The sequence below is a fragment of the Halichoeres trimaculatus genome, unplaced genomic scaffold, assembly GCF_033239565.1.
Source record: "Halichoeres trimaculatus isolate MK-OKI-2021-1 unplaced genomic scaffold, fHalTri1.1 fHalTri1_scaffold_10, whole genome shotgun sequence".
Lineage (NCBI taxonomy): Eukaryota > Metazoa > Chordata > Actinopteri > Labriformes > Labridae > Halichoeres > Halichoeres trimaculatus.
In genome coordinates this window covers 24,441,056-24,457,101 of record NW_027437187.1, presented here as the reverse complement: position 1 = coordinate 24,457,101, position 16,046 = coordinate 24,441,056, and the positions used below count along the sequence as shown (strand labels likewise).

Below are 16,046 nucleotides of genomic sequence, written 5' to 3'. Positions count from 1 at the left end.
GAAATGTTTACCTTCACACTCTTAACAGGCAGGGGTGGTCCCGGAGCACAGGGTTAATGGGCATGAGTTGCAAGTGCTCAGCTGTGTATATACACAGATGTAAACCCCAAAACACAAGAAAGCAGAGGTGTGATGTTGACTTCATACATCAAGCTGTACATGTAAGGAAAAGAAAGAAAAAACACAAGATAAGCAAAAAAAAAAGTAGGGTTAGATTTCGAATGATTGTCCAAATAAAAGTGTTCAACATTTCACATTCCTGTGCAACTATAGCTGTATTTCATATTGAAACATCGGTATGTGACACAATATGTGGCACAGATGTTGGAGATCTCCTTTTGAACGTGAACAAAACCATTTTTTATGTCGGACTGAGTGTTGGCTCGTGTTCGTGGGAAGGTATTGGAGTCTACTTCAGAGAACTCTTTCTGTGATCTTGTGATCACTCTTTACAAAACATAATCAGGTTTATACACAATCAGTCTATGTATGTTTCCATATTCAATCTGTCATCTCTACAGCTTATATCATTTAGGGTTGCTCTTACACCCACATCTAAGGGGTGAAAGTGTAAGTGCATGTCAGTGGACTGTGTGGAGAGGAAACCACATCATACAAAGGAGAACATGCAGAAGTACCTGAATCTTCTTATAGTGAGGCAACGATGCTAACCTCTGACCTGACTTGAACATCAAAAATATTTCACAGAGAGGAATGAGGCACTCGTAAGAAAACATGGGCTTGCCTGTCTTATTTTTGACGGACGCAGACCTGTGACGCATAAATTTAGCGTAGGAAAGATTGAGCAGGACCGGAAGTCGTGAAAACTACATAAAAACACCTGATAACTTTCAAAATAAAACAGACTTTGTCAAAAACAGTTCATATTTAGTTTGAGTATGATGGCAGATGGACATAATGAATGGAGCCAGACCAGGAGTCAACAGGTTTTAGGTTTCACAGACCACCAAGAATGAAGAGAGACTTATCAATGGAGAGGGAAGCGCAGGAACTTCTCGGTCTTGTGACTCCAGCTGTCTGTCAGTGTAGCTTGTCGGACTAAACACGCATTTGGTGTGAATTGACAAACGCAGTCAAGATGCAGCGTAACGGAAACACTGCAGCCGTTTCTGCTGTATTTTAGGTGTTACCCTTAAAACGAGGCTCCTGGTTTAGACTTACCTTCCTGAGGATGCTATGCTATAGTTTCCCTGGTCTCCTTTTGCCTGTACAAGTTCTCTTTGGGTAATCCAGACTTTTTTCATGTTCAGAGGTGATTCACTTCCAAACCAGTTACATGAGATTTTATGCTTCCACTTACTAACAAGTCCAAATAACAAAACGCATAAATCTGTAATTTTTTATGACAGTTTACTTGAAATATACACCAAGGATCACAGGGTCCATGAGCCAATGATATTAAATCGGTTTGCCAAGAGTGGGGAACATGAGCAGAGCTTGCACATCAGCCGTTGGCCTTTTCTGAAGGTCAGAGTCCACCTGCCTAAGCTAGTTATACATTACTTTAATCAAACATGGCTTAAGAGGAACTTTATCTGTGTTTCTGGATCAAAATACTCCCAAACAACTCCACACTATGGGAAGCCATCTGTTATCTGCACCATTTTGTCTGATTGTAGAGTAGGCTATAAAAGCGTGATGGCAGTGTTCAGAGACAGGGGCTATGTCCCTGCAGCATCACCTCACTTTGCAAACCTGGGATAATAGCAAACTTGATAATTTGTTTTAAATTCTAGTTACCAATTTGAATCCCGGTTCGGTCAAGATGGATTTGTAGGTTCTCTCTGACTTCTTCGGCTTCCTCTCCCCAGTCCAAACAGTGCTCATCAGGTTAAAGGTATAATTGGTAGTTTGATTTAGATACACTTTTTGTTATGCTGGTTAAAATGATCTATATGTACCGATGGCAAGAAATACATGATGTGTTCTTAAAGTAGAGTGGAAAATATCCGCTATCTACAGCAGGAGTAAAACAGGGAAAACACCAACCAATCATCATCCAGGGACACCTTGGTTGTAAACCAATCAAATCCCGTCGCTGTTCTGCCCGCCTCCTGTGCGTACATTTCAATGGCGTGCACATGATTCAGCGCACGTGGCCGAGCTACGAAGTAAGGAGCAGCGCTGCAGAACGGCGGAGAAGCTACCTATACCTCGATTGCTCCTCCAGCTAAACAGAGCAAGAAAAGAAAGACGGAGGCTTTCTTTTCTTGCTCTGTTCCCCTGCCTCTAATTACTGCCCCTCTCGCTCGACCTCAGGCATGTCCCCTCTGACCTGATGGGGCACTTGGCTCTGGGCTGTAGTTCGGATCAGAGTCTAATAAACTCTCACCACAGGGGCTCTGACAAGCAAAAAAAAAAAAAACTGTGATATTTAGTATGTCCTAGAGAAAAAGTACATGTACTGTTTGTATTATAGCTTTACTCCTGATATCATGTCACAGGTAAAAGTGGATGATTCTAGCATGACAGTCGTGAGTACTGACAAAAGCCACATTTGTTTATTGTTTTTTTAGCTTTATGTTTTAACGTTTTGGTGTTTCCTTACCTCTAAATGGGACATGATCGACGTAGTGCAAAACATAAAATGATATGCTGAGTCCGTCTTTCAGTCATTCACAATCATAGTTGCGAATCAGCGGCACCCTTGCATGTGAGCGGGGGCGTTACTTTGAGGGAGCCCCAGGGGGAGGGGGAAGGGGAGGAGGGGCTAGGCAGAGTCCTGACGAGATGCTACATTCAAATTCATGCTAGTTTTTCAGGACTGCCAACCCTGCCTTTAACTGGTGACTCTTAATTGCCCTTTGGCTAGGTTGGGATAGATTGTCTGTTGATGTGTGTGTCAGCAATCGACTGGCGACTACTTCAGGGTGTACCTCACTCCTCGCATGAAGACAGCTTGGATAGACTCAAGCAACCCATGAGCCTGAACAGGACAAACGGTAGAAAATGAATGAGTGAATAAATGAATGAATTCTGGTGATAACAGTTCGTCTTGTAGTTAAGTAAACTAGCACATCTACTTTCTCCTCCTTGGAACTTCCTCTCAGAGTCCACAGACTTACTTGGTAGAGTAACTAATGACTCTGTAAGGCCTGTTGGTGTGAGTGTGAATGGCTGTCAATGGAAGGTGTTTTTCACGTTGTCAAGCACTGGTTTTACTTGGTTCATGTCTGAGAATTGAATTAGTGTGTTTGTGTGTGCACATGACATGTCTGATTACAACTTTATCCTGTGGGAAGGCCCACTCATTGACCATTGAGTCGTTAGTGGAAGGCCAAGTCAAAGTGAAGTCTCATGGGGGTGTTTTGTTACTGAGTCATGAGACATGGGAACATGGTGTGATGCCCGTTCTTAGTCAGCAAACATCCACAAAAAGTCTGTTACTCTCCACAGGGTTGCTGAGCTCACCCTCCCTCACCAATGACATGTGAAGTATATTATAAATACCGCATACACACACATACACACACTCATGGATTCACATGCTGTTTAGAATAAGCGGTCTTGCGAGTTTCCACAGACACAACACAAATCAGTCCATTACTCACTGAGCTCTCTCTTTTGTTCTTTGGGTCTTTTTCTTTCGTTCTCCATAACTCTGTTCAGGTTGAGGCCACATGTGCATTGACGCGGCTTTGAACCTGTGTAGGATTAAGCGTGTCTGTCTGGCTGAATTCATCTGAAAACAGGGCATTGTGCTGCTCGGCATCCAACTGCCTTTGCTCTTCAGCCGAAAGCCTTTTTTCCTTTGAAAATGTTCAAGCAGAAGTAAATTTATGTATGCAAAACAAAACAAAGCATCAGTGAAGTCAAAACGATTTTATTACAGTTTCACTCAATGAGTGAAAAAAAAGAAACTTCTGAGGTTTTCTGCAGATAAAAAAATAATGGTTAATGTGTAAAAAAAAACTGTCTCATATTTTCAAATGCCCCACCTGCTCTCAGTTAAGTCAGAAAAAGAACCTTTTCCTTTGATGATTTAAGGGTTTAGCAAAGGATCATTGGAAACAATATTTCAAAGAGAAGGTAACCAAACTCCCAAAATATCTTTGATAGTTTCATCAAAGATGTCACAACTCACTGCAGTCCTTGGGACCATAGATAGACAATCCTTTATGCGAGGAGTCTAATGGTTTGAGGCAGGTCTTTGCCAGCCCAGAGTCAAAAGTTTATGAGAACCAAACTCAAAAACAAGCATAGCGGCTATGGAGGAGCTACTAGTACTGTTCTGCTTGCATAAATAGACAAAAATGGAGGCAACGTTATAGCAGGCAGTGGTCAGAGAGGCAGTTAAATACATCACGAAAGTTCAACCATTGTTATTTCTTCTTCATGTCTCACTAAAGCTTTGTATCAGGTAGAAACAGCAACACTGCCCCCACGGTTTCCAGTGGTAATGCTCAGTTTGGTCTGTATCCGTAAGCTTCATGGAAACGTGCAGAAATATGGACGAAACGAATGCAGACGTAATATAACATTGAGCATAAATGGGCCTAAAGTCTGTCGTATAGAGAGTGAAGAAGAAAAAACGAAACTGTCCCCTACCTGTTTTATCCAACTTGCCCATCTGGGTTGAGCTTGCCCAGGTGTGCATAGACACAGTTGAGCAGGAAAGCATCTTCATCCCTGGGGCAAAACCAGATGGTAAAATAGAGGGAATAAAAGAGGGGCGCTACTCTTGGACCAGAGCTGTTCCAGGATGAGTTGCCAAAGATTTTCATGGTGTGGATCTTCGGTGTTGGAATGAGGTGAGATGTCTTTCACAGCACAGGAAACTTTGAAGACCCAGACTTGTGTCAAAGAGTTGATGAAGAAGTGCACAGAGCTAGGGGGTACAGACTTTAAATCAGGGATCTCAAACTCATGCCATGGAGGGCCAAGAGGGTGCATGTTTTCTTTCCAACCAAAAACTCCACCAGCTGATTTCACTGATTACCTCACCTTTAAGCAGAAAGCAGGGACTAATCAGTGAAATCAGCTGGTGGAGTTTTTGGTTGGAAAGAAAACCTGCAGCCTCTTGGGCCTCCATGGCACGAGTTTGAGATCCCTGCTTTAAATAGTCTGAGCTGACATCACCAGGGCTTGCAGCTTTGTCCGCGTGGAGTCCCATTAGCTGTCTTTTAACAAAGGAAGTGTTTTCTGTCTATTGTAGTCAGCCTGTCTCTTACATACGTCATCAAGAAAAACAAATAAAAACTCTGTTTTAATTACATTGTTATCCAATTTATTGAACAAACAAGCCAGATTTGGCCACACACAGTGAGATATATAGCGAAACCCAAACGTCTGTTAAATACTTTCCATAAATCACATGATGGTCTTTCATGGTAAACCTCTCCAAGTTTATAAAGAATATACGGTAAACATTTTGACGAGGCAAATAAATGTGTAATGAAATCACTTTGGGGGAATTTAAATGATGTTCTCTTGTGATTTTCTTATTTCCATCTGAATGTGGAAAACAACTCCAATATCAAAGACAGTCAAAAAGGAAACAAAAATATAGAGTTCGCAAAATAACCTCAGAAATTCCCTTTTGCCTGTTTCCAAAACCACTGATTGACATTTCATGAAATGACTTTATTGTAATGTGCTCTCTTCTTGTTTATAGGTGGCATTTTTGACTCACGCAAAGGCTGACCGACACATGACGCCACCATCTGTAAGTATGTCACACACCTGGTCTGATTCTTTTGTTTACTGTACTGCTGACTCACAAAGAAGCGCTGCAAACTATATGACGAAAGGAGGGATAGTGTGACAGATGCTCATATGGAAGCACTTGGTTTATATTTGTTTATTCAGCATGTACTGACCAGTTATGAGATTCCCCAGCGTTTGTTATAAAAATTTCTCCCATGGGTGAAAATGCGTCTGCCTCTTTGTGTCTACCTCTCCCACACGTTAACGCCCGTCCCTGACCACGGCCAATAGGGGATAATGCATGGTTGACTCTTGTCCCCGCCCTGTGCGATGTAAATCTTGTTTTTCTCTGCTGACCACCACGCTCCCAGGAAAAGACAACATTCTTCCAAATGACACGGTTGTAGACTTCCGATTACAGCCCTGTCACTTACTCTACCGACGTGTAAACACATGATGGAGAGACAGGGAAGGAGAGCATGAGAGAAGAAGTGAGTGGAGCTGTCGTGCATGGGCGTCTCCAATTAAACCAACATGATGCCTTCAGCTGATGTCTCTGTGCGCTTTGGTTTTCAGAGTGATGAACAGGTCTAAAACAATAAGCTAAACTTCTGTCACTGTCATGATGTCATTAGGATGCCTTTGCATATCCTCCTTTGAAAAGCTCCTGCAACATCTTTAGCTGACATCACAGGTTAAACCCTTTTGCACAGTTTATCTCAACCTATAGCCACAGAATCCAGATTATCTTCTTATATTCAGAGGGACCTTTAAATGATCTTTTTCTGAGATACAACAATCTAAATGATAATGACAATAGTTTCAGCAGCCCACAGCATCTCTTGTGATCCTGCGGGCTGTGAGAAGACAGTCCTTCTGCTGGCTCCGTCTTGGCCTCCTGACCAAAAGTGTGATAATTTTAGACTCAAGTCTCTCACATGGTCTGGAGCAAGGACGGCATTTGGAAATAAACTTGGAATTTAGCTTAATTGCAGTTTACAGATTTAGGAGGGGCAGCGTTCTCTTCTTTATTTTCTTGCATAAATAGAGAGTGACTGCAGGCCAAAGACATGAGGTTTCAAAGCCACAAAAGAGGTTAAAGAACGTCAGAGGCAGCGAGGACACTTTTCAGTCAGGCTTCTCAGCTCACTCTCATGCTTCACTTTGCTCTAATGTGAGATCCCTCTCTCCCACTCACCAAATCCATCAGATTTATTATTCAACCCAGGCTGCTGGGTCCCCCCTGTAAAACTCCACAGTTAGACTGTAGCTGCCACACATGCTGCCAAGTTGCAAGGTTTGCTTTTTTTTCAGATGCTAATTTGTGTTGTAGGAGGTGCAGGAGGTTTCAGTTGGGAATTTTCCCCAGTTTTTGGTCAGCTGGATCTCTCAACAGCAAATGATTCTTCCTCTGAGGTCCTCCATCTTTGACAGCTTCTCCACAAACACAGTTTGAGCTCAGAATTTTTCCCATTACCTCATTAGGCTTATGTGTAATTTCCCCCTGTCAGGTCTTCTTTATCTAATCCTTTCCATTTTACAAAAAAAACTAACTCCCTTACCTGATAAAGTTATTTTCCTGTTTGCTCATACCTGTGTGATGAAACAGTGAACAAACATAAATAACACTGGAGGCTCTTGGTGAGTTATTTGACAGCACAATGGGATTTATAGCTTATGAAAACAATATAACGGAACATTTGCTGGGTTTAAAAACAGGCAGGGAGGATATGTAATGAATCTGTCTCAGGTGGGGTACTACAGGACAAGACATAAACTGTTTAGAGGATTAGCGTTGCTCCTTCTTTTGTTGCACGGTGTTGGATTGTAAATGGGCCCCCCTCATGGTCAAGGTTGCCAAGATGCAGAGATTACATCAGGATAAATCCAGTATCAAATCATACTCTGGGTTCTAAAAACCTGTACCCACAGCACATGCACATACACAATGCATTTTATAAGACATGCTTTTAGCAGCCAGGATAAAAGCTGCATCATGGACACGCATGATAAGATAAATGGTGTCAGTAATGTGCACTTTTAGAAAGTAGGCCATTCAAAGTGCAGTTTGTCCACATTAGCCAGAAGCCACATTTATCCTTTACCTGGAAAACACAATCACTTCAAAGAGAGGCTACATCCGGCTCAGGAAAAACAAGACCAGGACATGGGGCATACATCACCAGCGTGAGACAGGTATGTGCATGATGAGGAGGCTCACTCGGGAGAATATAAGTAAAATTCAAGAAATGAGTGTTGAGATAGGATGAGTGTGCAAGCTTTTAAAATGTCCCAAAGGATAAGCGTAAGACGTTGTGAGACGTGGGGCCGGGTGAATCAGAGAGGAAATGGTGAGTGACTGAGGCCTGTGGAAAAATGTGTTTACTAGAAAAACAGGAGGAGAGGGAGAAAGGATGGAAAGAATGAAGAGCCATACGATGTTATTCATTTCACTGGTGGCACACTGAGGTTGGCTGATTGTGTGTTGCTGTCAAGTTCATGGCTTGATGAACAAGTTATTTGATATTACCAGTTTAAAAACAAAAAAAATCACTCTGATTTTGCTCAGCTTTGTGCTGAAATGGAAATCGCAAAAGACAGCTTTTGTATATGAAGGTGCATGGCTGACTTGAGTGACAGTTGGACTGAGTGTGTAGCTGTTGGTCAGTGACGCCCTGCTTCAACTCCACTTTTCTGCCTTAAAGATGCTACAAGGAGGATCTGTTTTAATTGGAATGCCTCGCCACCCTCTAGCTTGGAGTCTTATGCATACTGTCGTAAAAATGTAACAAGGCGTGTGTTTGTTTTGAAATTAAACTGATATCAAATTGAAACAAATTTTCTTTGTTTAAGACAACTTTTTACTAGATACAACGCCCGGAGATAAGGTATTTATCAGTGCAGTTACGTAGCGCTACAGTTTGAAACTTGACATCAAGCAAACATCAGTTTGTACAGTAGGTTAGAAGCCGTCTATTAAGCTCTGCTGTCAGACAGGTGCTCTGAGACATGTCTGTAATGTGTAATGTTAGTGAATCCTGGTTTTATCCTGCCAGTCATCTACTAAGCAGAGCTAACATAACTTCACTCTTCATTTTATTTTATTGATTGATTCTTAAGTTTGAACAGACCACTGCAGAATAACTGCTACATGTGGGTTGGAATGAACATTATCCCAAACAGCTTCGCTTGTGTTTTAGCCTTTTGCCTGTGCACTATTGCTCTCCCGTTGATCTTCCTCCTGTTCTTCTGTCATTTTTCTGTCTGACAGATCTCTCTTCTCTCTCCTTTGACAGCCGACATGGTGTTGCCATAGAGACTTAGACGTGCTGTAAATCAATCCAGTCCTGCACCACCTAATCAGGAAGCTAAAAAGTAGCATTTCAAAATAACCTGTAGCCTGTAATACTGGTGTTGATAATCTCATTTTGAAGTGTGGATTACAATCAGGCATGTATCTAAAACAGAGACTATTTCAAGATCACTTAGAAACTCCTCACAGCCTCTTTAAGACAGGTCATCCAAGTTAGGGTACAATGACTCTGCTACAGAAACTAATTAAACTTAATTAACTTCACTTCCCTTCATGTCCATCATCATGTAGCTTGCATTGCCGTAACAAAGTAACTACAAGACAGTTGTGCTGTCAAAGCTCATTGAATGTTTATGGGAAAGACATTTGTTTTTCCACTGTAAGTTTTTCATTTAATATTTTTCAAGTTATGCATTTTTCGAAAAGTTATGGAAATAAAGTTTTTCCTTGTGGTAGTAAAAATAACATTGATAATAATAAATTATTGATAAAGCACTTTTCTCTACAAAGTAGAAGAGTGTTTCGCAGTAAAAGTCAGAAAACTTAAAAGAATGCAGATAAAACCAGTAACAGTAGGACAAAAGTAAAAAACATGACATTAGGAAAAGAGGGAGGCATTACAGATTCAGGGAAGCCTTCATATAATGGAAAGTTGGAGAGATGCTAAAGATGTAGACTGTATTATTCTTCGTGGTCTCACAGTTTTAGGGCCTTAACTGAAAAGGCGCAGCCACCTTTGGTTATGAGCCAGAATCTTGGAGCATCCATCAGAGTTTCATCCACTGATCTTAGGGGAACAACTGGGGTCACAAGATCTCTTCAATATTTTGGTGCAAGTCTTTTAAAGCTTTAAAAGTGAACAATGAAATCTTAAAATAGATGTGATCAACAAAGGAACCAACATTCGCTGGCATGACATAAAGGATTTGTACTTATCAGAGAGAGAAAGGAATGATCTTAATTTTGAGTCGTGCGGATGTTTGACTAAATTTAATGGCTGCTAACGCTGTATTTTATGTTTCTAGTATGTTCTGGAGACATGTTATGTAAAATTAATGATATAATTGATTGATACGGTTCAGGGAAAGTCAATGTAGAAGGATTTTTCCATTGAAGACCACACAAGTTTCTAGATCAATTCCATCCAAAAGTTGTTTTGTTGGTTGTGGCAGTGGACGATTGCACTGAGATCATCATCCCGAGAGCCACTCTGCATCTGTTTCAAAAGAGAAAAAAGTAATTTAATCATTTATTGATTGCACCAGATGTTTTAGGAAAAACAGATTAAAAGTTTTCTCGGTGGACTTTGGCTTAAATGTTCAATTACTTTTCACGTAGAATTCATAATGAACATTTTGTCATTGTAGTTTCAAAGCTCTGTGTTACATTTATTTAAATGAAACAAACCCACACACAGTCTTGTCACTTTTAGGCTGAAGTCATTTGTTAGAGACATGATACTCTGCTCTTCACTACCTGCACTTCCCATTAGGCCTCTGTTACACTTTGTTCTGCCACTTTAGTTTTAATCCTAACCCCTTAAGCCTTTGACACCTCTAACTACAGTCTAAGCTTCTGTCAGTCCATCATTTCACCTGCTGTACTGAAGCTTTACCATCCAGAGGTGGCCTTTCAAGAGGAGTCTGTTTGAGCTGTCAGGGTGAATGGAGGAGGAAGCCGAGTGGTGTGAGTCTGTTTTGATACTGTGTTTGTTCTTTCTGCTGGCTAACCCTCTGCCCTCGCAGAGCATGCTGGGTGATTGACAGGCGAGGATGATTCTGGGGGTCGCAGGGCGTGCAGACCTGGGGGTAGGACCCTTTTCGTGACCGGACATGCAGGCTGAGTCTTCGTTTTGATGTTTGCTGGTGACAGACAAGTAGTTTATTAGTGTGAGAAGGGTGTGGATCTGTGACCCAGATCACACTGTGGATCACAGAAGAATTCATGACTAATCAATCAGTTACACTTTTCATTTCTGAATTGTTGCACAGAGATGAATATCATATCTGTTTCACTATTAAACAAATCAGAGCTTTTATTTAATACCCTGTATCTTGAAAATATTCATAGACAAATACTGTTTTGTGGAAACTAGATAATTAATTTTATTGCATTCATTGTAGTTTATTGTAATACAGTTTAAAGCTTTAACCCTAAGGTTTTGTCTTTGCCAAAACATGTTGTTACATTTCCAATTGTCAAGTTATTTGAAATTCAACAGAATACCAGCATGCATATTTTATAAAATACTGCAACCAATCTGCAAACCCTGTGCTTATTTCCCCCAGACTTGCAGGAGAACCTATTAAATGAAAAGTTAAAGCATCTTTAAAAACATCTGTTGTTTTAAGAACCTTATGTGACACGCAAGTTCCTTTTTGTGAATGCTTTGCTGTTTTTGGTCATGCATCTTTAAAAGCCAACAATCTGCTGACACAAGTAGGTTTCAACAGAACTCGGACATCTAATCCATCTCACTAAGATCTTCCACAAGTGTCTGTGAGGCAGAGCGCAGACATGAGCCTTCTTGCTTTGCAGAAATGATGCAGAACATTATGATGTATAAAAGTATAGAAACAAAAGCAAAATAAAAATTGTTCAGGGGCCTCTTACTGAATGCAAGACTACATTAGAGAAACCAATCCAATGGTTGCTTTTCCTTACTTAAATTCTGTCTTTATGGGGTTATTCTGCTGCCATATGTGAATGTACTGCATGACGTTGGTTTTGTTAGCAACAGCCTCACAGCTTCTGTTTGTTTTAAAGAAGAACTGGCCAATTTTCATCCATTGATGTGGGTTAATTAAGGAGTGTGTACCTCAGAGATGATGCTGCCCTCACCAAAATCCCATCAATGTCCAAAATACTACCAGTGCTTTACCCAGAGCAGGAGGTTAACTCGTGCTTAGTTTTACACCAAGGGTTAACCTTTAGCTATAAACTTAAACAGGTAAATTATATGTCTTCAAAATTACAGCCTTTACCAAGCTTTGATTTTATGAACTGCAGGATGACCACAGTGAGTAATACAACAAAGAGAGCTGTGTCCTAGTGAGCTGCTTGTAGCTCTGGATCCAAAGTCTGGAATATTTAAAAAGGAGTATAACCCCACAGTGATGTAAACATTGCGTTCCACGCCGTTTTCTTTATATTTTTGAATCTTTGTCCTGTACAAATTCTGCATAAAGCCTTGAAGTTAAGTTAGTCAGTAAAAGCCAGGGAGCACCTGCATTAAAAAGCCTTCAGAACCTGTCATATTGGCCCTAAACCTTAATTTAAACAGCTTAAAGTAGCTCATGCTGGTGTTAAAGTGCACTTTGGTGAAACATCTTTGGTGATGACTTGTATCTGAATTTTAAATGTAAATAGGACAGCTCCTTAAAATGCAGAATCTAATTTTTCAAAGGGATCCCATCCACCCATCTTCTACTGCTCATTCTGTTCAGGGTCCAGGGTGACTGGATCTCTTCCCAGCTGTCTCCAGATGAGAGGTGTGATCCACCCTGGACTAGTCTCCAGTCATTTACAGGGTTGGCACACAGATACATAATCATTTAATTTTGTTTAAAAAAGTACCTTCCAATCCCTTACCACTTATACTATCAGTTACTCTGACCTTTACAGTGCCTCTGAAGGTTTGCCTATATCTGGCTCAGGCTTTATTTCTTGCTGTCATTCAGCTCCTCCAATAACAGGATATCTATCTATCAAAGCATCGACTCCAAGCTAGGGCTTGCTTTGGTATCCCTCTGTAACACACAGCTTAACCCCCAAACACTTCATATGGCTTCCAGGGAGAAGTGAGATCATCCCAAACCTCTGCACATATAAGGGACACATATGTACACACACGCACACACACATACACAGCATACTGTAACACACTTGAAACCACAGTTATTCACACTGGCCCATTGTACTTTCCACACCTCTCATACTGTGGAGCTGAACGAATTATGTGCTACAGTAAAGACCCAAGATCTGTCAAACACAGCATTCATATGTCATGTCTCTCTCGCAACCTCTTCACAACTTCCCCTCAAGCGCTGTGGTGACAGTTCATCATTCATATCACATAAGAGCTTCATATATATTTTGTTATAGAGGAAGCTATGGAGGACATCGGTAGAAAAACAAGAGCATCACTTGTTTCCTCTTTTTTTTTAATCATAAACTTAAATTAAAAGATAACAAAGATTGCCCTGAACTTGACCACAAAGCCTGCACAAAATTTTTAATCCTCCATTCCTGCTGTATGTGAATAGATTGCTGTGCTATTAACCTATATGCTCCACATGTTTCGGCTAGATCTATGAAGAACTCAGGGTTACTGCTTGAGGTTAGAACAGATTGAAGTAATTACTAAAGTGAAGATGACCTAAATGAGTGCTGCATGTTGTAGTCCTAACATTGATATGTTATCCAAGTACTGTGCAAGTTGACATGCTCATGAACTGTTTTCTGTTAGCACCTGTTAGGCTGGTTCGCAGGCATATGAGTAGAGACACATCCCAGCTAATCCATGCACCAGCAGATGCTGGATTCTTTTAGAAGAAAATTAAACATTTTGAGTCTCTTAGATGAAGAGTTAGAGCAGTATGTGTGCAAAAAGCTGTGTCGTTGTTTGTCCTGTATTTGTATCCCAGTTAGCACTAACAACAAAAACACTCTTGTTAAGTTTACCTTCAACATAAACCAAAGCTAAAAACACATCCAGTAGTGGGCAAAACCTAGTTTAATCACAGTAACTGATCAATTGGCAAGATGATCTTCAAGAATATGATGCAAGTACCACTATTTGACTGCTCCCTGTCACTGAAGAGCTTACCCAACCTGGCATCATAACTACCAAACATGTTAGACCATCACGAGAAGCCGACTGAGAGGTGTCATCAGTTGGGTGTTTGTTGTTTTTTGCAGCATGGCAGGAAACTTAAAACTAAATGTTCCCAAACTGATATAGGAAAAGAAGAGCAACTACCAAATTTGTGTTGATGTCTTTTGAATTGTTACCATTAACACCAAATGGTTGAATTGTCAGTGTGTTCAGAGGACCATAATAAGAAAAAACAGTCTGAACTGCCCTTTATCTTGTGGTCTCACACATTTTTTAGGGGTGTTGATGATCTTATAGTCAGCATAAGGTGACACTTTCAGAAAGCTTGCACTAACCCCAATAACTCTAATGGTTCAAGCCTATCATGCTACTTAATGTAAAGCCTGTACAGTAAATCCTCCACCACATCTGTCATAAATAGAGAAAGTGGCTTCAGAGAGCACATTGTTATTGTACCAGGTTTCTGTAGGTTTATTCGGTGATAAATTTGAGCAATTTTATACGGTGCTGATGAGACATCGCCTTCCTTTGGGAACCAGCAACAAGTGACGTCTTTAAGGACTGCTATTTATTTCATCTTAGCTTTAACTCTCATCCCCTTGATGGTTTTCTTGTGGACTATATTAACATTTTTTTTATCTCAAAATTTGAAGTAACAATCAGAAACCATCAGACAAGGCTCAAAAAGATCAAAAGGAAAGTAGACCATAGAATTAACTAGGTTGAAGTATTTTTAATGTACTGTAAAGTTTGTATTTTGTTATGTATCCACAGTTTGAGTCTGAGAATCATTATATAACCCCAGATGGTTCTCTGGCGCCTCTGCTCATCTGTAACATGTTCATGGGTCCAGCAGGCGTACACACCAGAGCATGCCGGCAGGGCTTTGATCTTTCTCTCTTCTGGGCCTCCTCAAAAGATTTTGGCCCCTCCAAGCTTGTCCAGCCTGGATCTACTGATCTAATTCACTACATCTATGCAAACATTGTCACTCTAAGAATAACTTATGATGCCCCCTGATTCACTCAGGTACAGCTTAAGCATCCATTAGCACTTAGTAGCTGCAGGTCCAGGTATTGCCCACCTCCTTAGGCCCCCAGTCCAAAGGAATGCTCATATCTGTCAGCTCCAGACAGGCTTCATATTCTGACTTCTGGTATCTCCAATCCACTGGGGAGGAAGAATCTGTTTATACGTGCCATATGTAGAGAACACAAGCTTAGATGTCTCAACAAAGAGACTAAAGCATGCCTTAATGATTTTTTGATATGGTTTTAATGCATTAAATGGCTACCACATGGTTTTAAAAAGGTCTAAGATGTTAAACCTAAATCCAGTGAACTCCAGTTTTTCTCACAAACTCCCACTGAAATGCAGTGATGGATCATAAACCTGTTTCATATTTGTGCGTGTCTGTAAATGAACACAGACATGTTTAAATTGATGTATGCTGACATATTTGCACTGATGTGTGATATGTGATCCAGGGGGTAAAGGACAGTAAAATATCACATTGGCTTTGCTCTGTTATGCTCCTGTTGTGAGTCTCAGTCAGAGGAGCTTGGCTTGACTCTCTTGTTTTGGATAATTGTACACTGCCGAGGTCTGTGGTCCCCTTCTCTGTCTCCCTGTGGCCTAGGCTGCAAGAGCCATATTTAGGTTGCACGTCCTCCTCATCCTATCCTGTCTCATCCCCATCCTGCCCGACACACCCCCACGTCACAGTAGGGGGCAGATAAAGGAACAGCGAGTGGTCAAGAGGTCTAACTGTACTTGCTGTATAAAGCTGTCCTAGACTACTACAAGACTTGTTTTGACTTTGCAATAGAGCTCAGATCTTTGTTTTGGACCTGTTTTGAGGACATATAGTTCTAGGGTTTGGTTGCATAAATGTTTTTTAGGGAATTTATGCAACCAAAAATATTTGAAGCCATGCTGTAGCTGTACCCCTGATTTATTTTTGCAGGTTGTTTGCTGCTTTTCTGTGGGATCACAGTGTGATTATGAAATGGAAATGAGTTGTACTTAAGTTGGTGCAACTTCAGGGCAACTTTAAATTGGTGTCGTGTACTTTCGGTAACCACTTTGTGAACGTAATGAGCTTGGATTGTTAGTTTTTGAACTTTAAGATAAAATAAGAATCACAGAGTTACCAAAACCCAGACTAGCTCTGAGGGGAAAGCAGCTATGGCTCTGCATTGGTGGTTGTATTGTTCTAAATATATCTTG

The 16,046-nt window shown here is 40.8% G+C and overlaps 1 protein-coding gene across 1 annotated transcript in view; it reads left to right on the top strand.

Annotated features, from left to right (window-relative positions):
* The window catches only part of znf469 (zinc finger protein 469), a 214,936-nt gene that overhangs the window by 126,898 nt on the left and 71,992 nt on the right, over positions 1-16,046 (top strand). Inside the window, exon 4 of the mRNA XM_074677297.1 lies at positions 5,636-5,686. The gene's annotated coding sequence lies outside the window, so the exon portion shown is untranslated. The remainder of the gene's footprint in view (positions 1-5,635; positions 5,687-16,046) is intronic.